Source organism: Paramormyrops kingsleyae, chromosome 6 (genome assembly GCF_048594095.1).
Source record: "Paramormyrops kingsleyae isolate MSU_618 chromosome 6, PKINGS_0.4, whole genome shotgun sequence".
Taxonomy (NCBI): domain Eukaryota; kingdom Metazoa; phylum Chordata; class Actinopteri; order Osteoglossiformes; family Mormyridae; genus Paramormyrops; species Paramormyrops kingsleyae.
The window spans coordinates 40,137,084-40,145,015 of record NC_132802.1 but is presented as its reverse complement, the minus strand read 5'-3'; positions in this window follow the sequence as shown (position 1 = coordinate 40,145,015).

Sequence of the window (7,932 nt, the reverse complement as noted above, 5' to 3'; positions counted from 1 at the left end):
TCAAGCCTGAGTGCCTCAACCTCACTGTGAAGCATCCTTTGAAGGTCATGGTCTGGGGCTGCATGGCTGCCAGTGGCGTCGAACGTCTGCACATCGTTGACGGCATGGTCAGTGGGACCAAGTACATCACAGTACTGCAAAAGTGTATGGTGCCGTCAGTGCAGCAGCTGTTTACAAGCTGGTTCCTGTTCCAAGATGACAATGCACCGTGCCATTGCTCCAAACAGGTGATCAACTGGAAGCGTCAGAACAACATCGATCAATTGACTGGCTTGCCCAATCTCCCGATCTGAATCCGATTGAGAACTTGTGGCACAAGGTGGCTTTGGAGATATCCAAAAGACACATCCAAAATCAGAACATGAGTTGATTGAGTCACTCATTGCAGCCTGGAATCATGTTATCAGCCATGATCACCTCATCAAACTGGTTCACTCAATGCCAACATGGTGCAGGCAGGTGATGAAGAACAAAGTGTGGCCCACCAGATACTGAGCCATCACTGAGACACAAAAAGTCCTTTTTCAAGGCCACCTACACGAACATGAAGAAAGCTTGACGCATGTCTGTTCTACTATATATGAAGTATTACTCATTTATTTTGCACCTTTGGCCAGAGAAGTACATTACGCATATTACTCAATAAGACAATTGACATGGGAGCTTTAACAAACAAACTCAGAAAAGTAAATCCAAGCTAGAATAAAAACTTGATTTTTATTACTGTGTCCCCTGTAACACTGTTTTCAAATAAATATATTGGCTCAACGAAGGAGTTAAAAGTAAAAGGTCAAAAGTTGGAAAAAATGCTAAATTAACAAGCGGTTGCAGACTTTTGCATACCACTGTAGTGTGGCTGCGTTTTTATAAAGAAGACTCCTCTTCACAAGCTGTGCAATACCATTTACCATAAACATAAAAAAAATGTGTTTGAATTGGCTCTTGGTCATGCCAGTACAGACACGGTGTTGCCACCTCTGGCATCCATCACAGAGTATCTACAGTGGGATTAACAACATACAGTATAGGACAAGTAGCCATATTTTCACATCTATCAAATGACTACAGTAATTTTCCTCACCCAGTCACCATCTTTATTTTGAAACTGTCCACACCATTGGCAGGCCTCCTCAAGAGATACTGTAAGGAAATAAGCATGAACTTACTGGTGAGCAGGCATTCATCATTATATTTATCAGCCAGTTTGCCAAGCATGTTCACACTCCCTTCTGACTGACTTTGCCTGAGTCACTTGCCCTTTATTGTGCTGTTGTGTTTTTTTTCCTCTGTAACACAATTCAGTCTTCAAATGACTTCACTAACACTGTTTTCAAATTAGTTGTACTCTTGGCATAGCAATCTGACTTTTCCGGCTCAGATTCTATGAAAACATAGCTATAAGGCCATTCTGTCAAAAGGGGCTGACAGACATTCGCTATAGTCATGTTAATTTAATATAAAATAATATAATATAATACAAAATTCTTTAAAACCTGTTAAGTCTAAAACTGTAAGAGTAGGTGTACTTGTTTACAAAACAAAAAACAAAAGTTCTCTTACATAACTTTTGTAGTAGTTGAAGGATTTTATACCCCCATTTTAAGCACAACTGTACAATTGATTAACCCTGCCCATAACAGCATTTTACCCCTAACTAGCACCGGAACCCCACAGGGCTGTGTGCTGAGCCCCCTCCTATACTGCCTCTACACCCACGACTGTAGTCCGACCCACAACAACAATCTCATCGTCAAGTTTGCCGACGACACTACGGTGGTCGGACTCATCTCTAAGGGAGACGAGGCAGCCTATAGGGATGAGGTCCTGAAGCTGGAGGCCTGGTGTTCAGAGAACAATCTGACTTTGAACACCAAGAAAACTAAAGAGATCGTTGTTGACCTCAGGAGGCACGGCACCGACCTAACCCCCCTATACATCAACGGTGAACGCGTGGAGAGGGTCCATACTTTCCGGTACCTAGGGGTCCTCATCTCGGACAATATCTCATGGACCGAGAACATCACAGAGGTCGTCAAGAAGGCACAGCAGCGGCTCCACTTCCTGAGAGTCCTCAGGAAGCTGAATCTCAACCAGGATCTGCTTCTGACCTTCTATCGCTCGTCCATTGAGAGCCTCCTGACGTACTGCATCACAGTGTGGTACGGCAGCTGCACCATGGCAGATAAGGAGAGGCTTCATAAAGTTGTCAAAGCTGCCCAGAAGATCATCGGCTGCCCTCTCCCCTCTCTTATGGACATATACACCTCCCGCTGCCTCAGCAGAGCAAGGAACATTATCAAGGACACATCCCACCCTGGCTCTGATCTGTTCAACCTGTTGCCCTCAGGAAGACGCTACAGGTGCATCAGGACTAGGACAGACAGACTCCGGAACAGTTTTTTCCCTAGAGCCATACTCACACTGAACACACACTGAACACACACTGTACACACACTGAATACACACAGAAAACAATCACTCCCCCTACTATGGTCTTCCTCTCCTCACACACACACTAAAAAAATCTTACCACATCTATTTATTATATATTATCACTGTGTAATAATCCGGTCAATGTGAAATTGTGCATTCGTTCACTTTATATACATATGCTAGTGCAATAAGATATATTACACTGTCACTTTAATACTTTCTATTTGTTTACATTGCTTATTTTTATACATATTTTATACATACTTTTATACTACTTCTCTTTTTATATTTTATATGTATATGTTTGAGCACTGACCCAAGGAGATGCTTTTCATCTCATTGTATATGTAAAAAATGTATAATGACAATAAAAGGCATTCTATTCTATTCTATTCTATTCTAACTGTGCAGTATCTGTACAAACTGGACACATCTGGTGTGACTGCCCCAAAGAGCTTTGGTAAGTTAAAGTTTACCTTGCCTTATGTTTCTGTTACAGTTTTTCTGAATTGCTAAAAGACTAAACCTCATTCTTGGAACAAAACTTCCAATTGCCAAAACTCATTTATTGAATCAATCACTCTTTTGGTGAAACTTTAAACACAATTTGCAGATTTGAGCAAAACTCTAAACACATTCCCATTCATCAAAACACATTTTGCACTGTGGTGAACTTTGATGCAAAATAGAAAACACAGGCTGCAGAAGTTCAGCACAGCCACCATACAGTAGTCATCATTTAAACACAATGACTCAAAACTGTTCACACATGTTTCTAAACATGAGAAGAAGGCAAAGAGTGACTAGAACATACAATATGTGCTAGATGAGAGTGCAAGTGCCACTGGTGAGTTGAAGTTTGACGTCAACGTACAGATGGGTCACACAGAGGATTCTTCCCGCATCACCCAGCAAGGTGTCCCTATTGCTCACTACCGACAGTTACCGTACTTATGACCAGAGACCCACACAACAATTACGTTTCAAACATTTTCAGACAACTTCACATTATATGTGATCGTAGAGCTAAATTATTCCCTATTAGTTATGAAAGTTTATACAATTTCTTACTTACACGGTGACTATACCCTTCTTAGAATGCATTTTCCACCATCGCTGACGTATTTACCCGGGACTAAGCTTCTAATTACAGCTCGTGAGTTGTTTGAAATACGCAACTTAAGGACAGTGTTTGCGAACGTTCCTTCGAACTATGGTTTTGGGAAACGCACCACAGAACGGAAAGGTTAAGGAAGAGCTTTTTCCCCCAGGTCATAATGCTCCTAAATCAGGACAATACTCAATGCCTCTAGGTAGGCTACTGCTTCACGCTGTCCAAATCATTGGCACATTCCTCAGGCATCTTCCACATTGCACTTATATACCTCTTACCTATCACTTATGTATAGATTATGTACAGCTGAACATTTCATATATTTTTTATTTTATTATTTTTCTTATTTTTTCTATATTTTGTTACTCTCTTATCATGCACAGCTGCTCAGAGTGACCAGGGTTACATTCCACTACATGTTGTATGTGTACAACTGTGTACGTGACGAATAAACCTTTTGAATCTTGAATCTTCAATGTTGAATTTTCGTAAAGTACAAATTCCGACCTTCCTGGCAATATATCACATGTGCTGGGGCCTCACTTCTACGTGCCACTTCCGTGGACTTTTAGTTTAAGATTACAGATAGCAGCTTCCACATGGTTACAGTGTACAGGGCGAAATGCACATTTAGAAATCCTGCGCTGGGAACTTCCAAGCACTTTCGTATAGTACAAATCGCGAGCTTTCCGGCAATATATCACATGTCCCAGCGCAGGATTTCTATGTGCCACTTCCGTGGACTTTTAGTTTAAGATTATAGATACATGGTTACAGTGTACAGGGCGAAATGCACATTTAGAAATCCTGCGCTGGGAACTTCCATGCACTTTCGTATAGTATAAATCGCGAGCTTTCCGGCAATATATCACATGTCCCAGCGCAGGATTTCTATGTGCCACTTCCGTGGACTTTTAGTTTAAGATTATAGATACATGGTTACAGTGTACAGGGCGAAATGCACATTTAGAAATCCTGCGCTGGGAACTTCCATGCACTTTCGTATAGTACAAATCGCGAGCTTTCCGGCAATATATCACATGTCCCAGCGCAGGATTTCTATGTGCCACTTCCGTGGACTTTTAGTTTAAGATTATAGATACATGGTTACAGTGTACAGGGCGAAATGCACATTTAGAAATCCTGCGCTGGGAACTTCCATGCACTTTCGTATAGTACAAATCGCGAGCTTTCCGGCAATATATCACATGTCCCAGCGCAGGATTTCTATGTGCCACTTCCGTGGACTTTTAGTTTAAGATTATAGATACATGGTTACAGTGTACAGGGCGAAATGCACATTTAGAAATCCTGCGCTGGGAACTTCCAAGCACTTTCGTATAGTACAAATCGCGAGCTTTCCGGCAATATATCACATGTCCCAGCGCAGGATTTCTATGTGCCACTTCCGTGGACTTTTAGTTTAAGATTATAGATAGCAGCTTCCACATGGTTACAGTGTACAGGGCGAAATGCACATTTAGAAATCCTGCGCTGGGAACTTCCATGCATTTCCGTATAGTACAAATTGCGAGCTTTCCGGTAATATATCACATATGTCACGGGACAGGATTTCTACGTAGCACTTCCATGTTTCAATATAACAGATGCTTTGCAATATCCCTTTTCTTTTATTTATTTCGTGTATTAATTCTGATAAAATGGCTTGTAGAGTGGCAACCACGTTTCTAGGTAGATATTTCACAGCTAGGAGTGCTTTCAACCTGTACAGTATAGCTGTACTTATATGAGAATATTTAATCAGATAACACCAAAACAGTTCAATAGTGCTTGGATGTGAGATCTACAGAAATACAGAATTACAATAAAATACTGACATGTTTGGTGAAAGACATATTTATTTATTGATTTATTATGATTTATTTTATTCGTTAGGAACAGGCATCCATGAACAGTGACGTTGGTAGCCATGGACATCCGATACATCTGTCTGACGGGACAAGAGAGGGGTAAAATGCAGATTATCCTCGACCAGAGAACGCTCAACAGATAACATATAGAACATTTTCACATGTTTAACAAATTAACAATGAAATTAATGTTAACATTAAGAACAATACGATTTCGGACATCCGTATTGTACTGACTGCGCAGTTGCACCGCAATGCTGAGCTCCTCCTTTTGTTTACGTTCGGCGGAATCCGGCGGAATCCGCATTTTACCCTCACCCATTTGCATATGTGAAAGCCTATGTGAATGAGACACAGGTCCCAAACTTTTAACTAGAGACACAATATTTAAGTAGAGGCATACCCAAGCGAAACAAGAGAAAGTGTGAAACAAGCACAACTACTTTAGCCCAAGTTTTTAAAAATGAGAAAAAGCCGTAATCAGTTTAACAGTTTTATTTCAATGTCAAAGAGAAAAAAAAACACTTCACCAAAGGCGAAGATCCATCCATAGCGGCTCTGGGTCCCGTCAGTGTAGCACAAAGCTAGCGTGATCTAGGCTGCCATTATCCAAGGAGCAGGGCCAGGCGCGCGCTACCGGTTTGAACAATGCGGGCCAAATAACTGCCTTATGGGATGCGAAGCTTGCGCATGCGCACTGACGCAGACGCGCATTTCAAAATGGCGGCGGCAGCAACAAACGCGAAAGATCTATCTACCTGTATTTTCTTAGTTTTATTCTAAACAAGATGCCCCGATTTCATTTAAATACATTTAATAGCTGTAGGAACTAGTGAGCGGTATTTAGCAACATGCTATGTTAGAATAATGCCATCAAACGTGTCTGTTAAGCATATCACAGCGGACATGCACGGAGGAAACATGGGGTAGAATCAAACAGGCCACAGGCTTTGAGATAGGCTGGCTTCCCAAGCTATTGCCCCCATTTAGCCCGAATGTCATAGACCCCCCCACATCCTGACAGAAAGATGTATTTAGTTGTATTTTGTTATCAGGGTGATCGTCCGTTCGCAGGCCACTTTGGCCATATGGTGTAGTCAAACCGTCGCGGATGTTTACCCGAAACCGGGGCATCAAACAAAGAATAAGGATTCCTTGGACAACCCATTTCAAAATATGGCAGCAACAAACGGAGTGCCCAGTTATTTCAAATAAACCATGACGTTTTTTTAAAGTATTGAAGCACTTTTCTACCAATGTGAATAATAAAGTAAACATTTTAGACCAAAAAAAATCAACGAATAACGCTGGTAATTCGTTGTCAAAATGACCGTACGGCATTAGCCCAGAAGAGGGGTGGCAATTTGCATATGTGAAAGCCTATGTGAATGAGACACAGGTGCCAAACTTTTAACTAGAGACACAATATTTAAGTAGAGGCATACCCAAGCGAAACAAGAGAAAATGTGAAACAAGCACAACTATTTTAGGGGTGAGGGTAAAATGCGGACCGTTTACAAACAGCGGATTCCGTGTTTAATGGTGTTGAGCCAATGTTTTCTAGCCATTTAAGAAAGGCAGCAAAGGTTTTTTTATACCTTTAAACATTAACAAAAACCACTAATGTCTTTTCTTTAAAATTTTCAAGTCTATTTCTGTCTGGTTTTTCGCGATAAGTTGCGTGAACGCCTCAGTTAGTGTGTTTTGGGGGCTTGGATACACATCGAGGTCCTGACAGAAATAATTATGTCTGCTTTCACAGACCTAAAGTTAAACTTTAAAGCCCATCGGCGTGTGTGTGTGTGTGTGTGTGCTTGTGCACATGAGCACAAGCACATGGTTCAATGTAACTGTAGCAGCTTATTCCATTCATTCATTGTGCACATACACACATACACTCACCTAAAGGATTATTAGGAACACCATACTAATATGGTGTTTGACCCCCTTTCGCCTTCAGAACTGCCTTAATTCTACGTGGCATTGATTCAACAAGGTGCTGAAAGCATTCTTTAGAAATGTTGGCCCATATTGATAGGATAGCATCTTGCAGTTGATGGAGATTTGTGGGATGCACATCCAGGGCACGAAGCTCCCGTTCCACCACATCCCGAAGATGCTCTATTAGGTTGAGATCTGGTGACTGTTGGGGCCATTGTAGTACAGTGAACTCATTGTCATGTTCAAGAAACCAATTTGAAATGATTCGAGCTTTGTGACATGGTGCATTATCCTCCTGGAAGTAGCCATCAGAGGTTGGGTACATGGTGGTCATAAAGGGATGGACATGGTCAGAAACAATGCTCAGGTAGGCCGTGGCATTTAAACGATGCCCAATTGGCACTAAGGGGCCCAAAGTGTGCCAAGAAAACATCCCCCACACCATTACACCACCAGCAGCAGCCTGCACAGTGGTAACAAGGCATGATGGATCCATGTTCTCATTCTGTTTACGCCAAATTCTGACTCTACCATTTGAATGTCTCAACAGAAATCGAGACTCATCAGACCAGG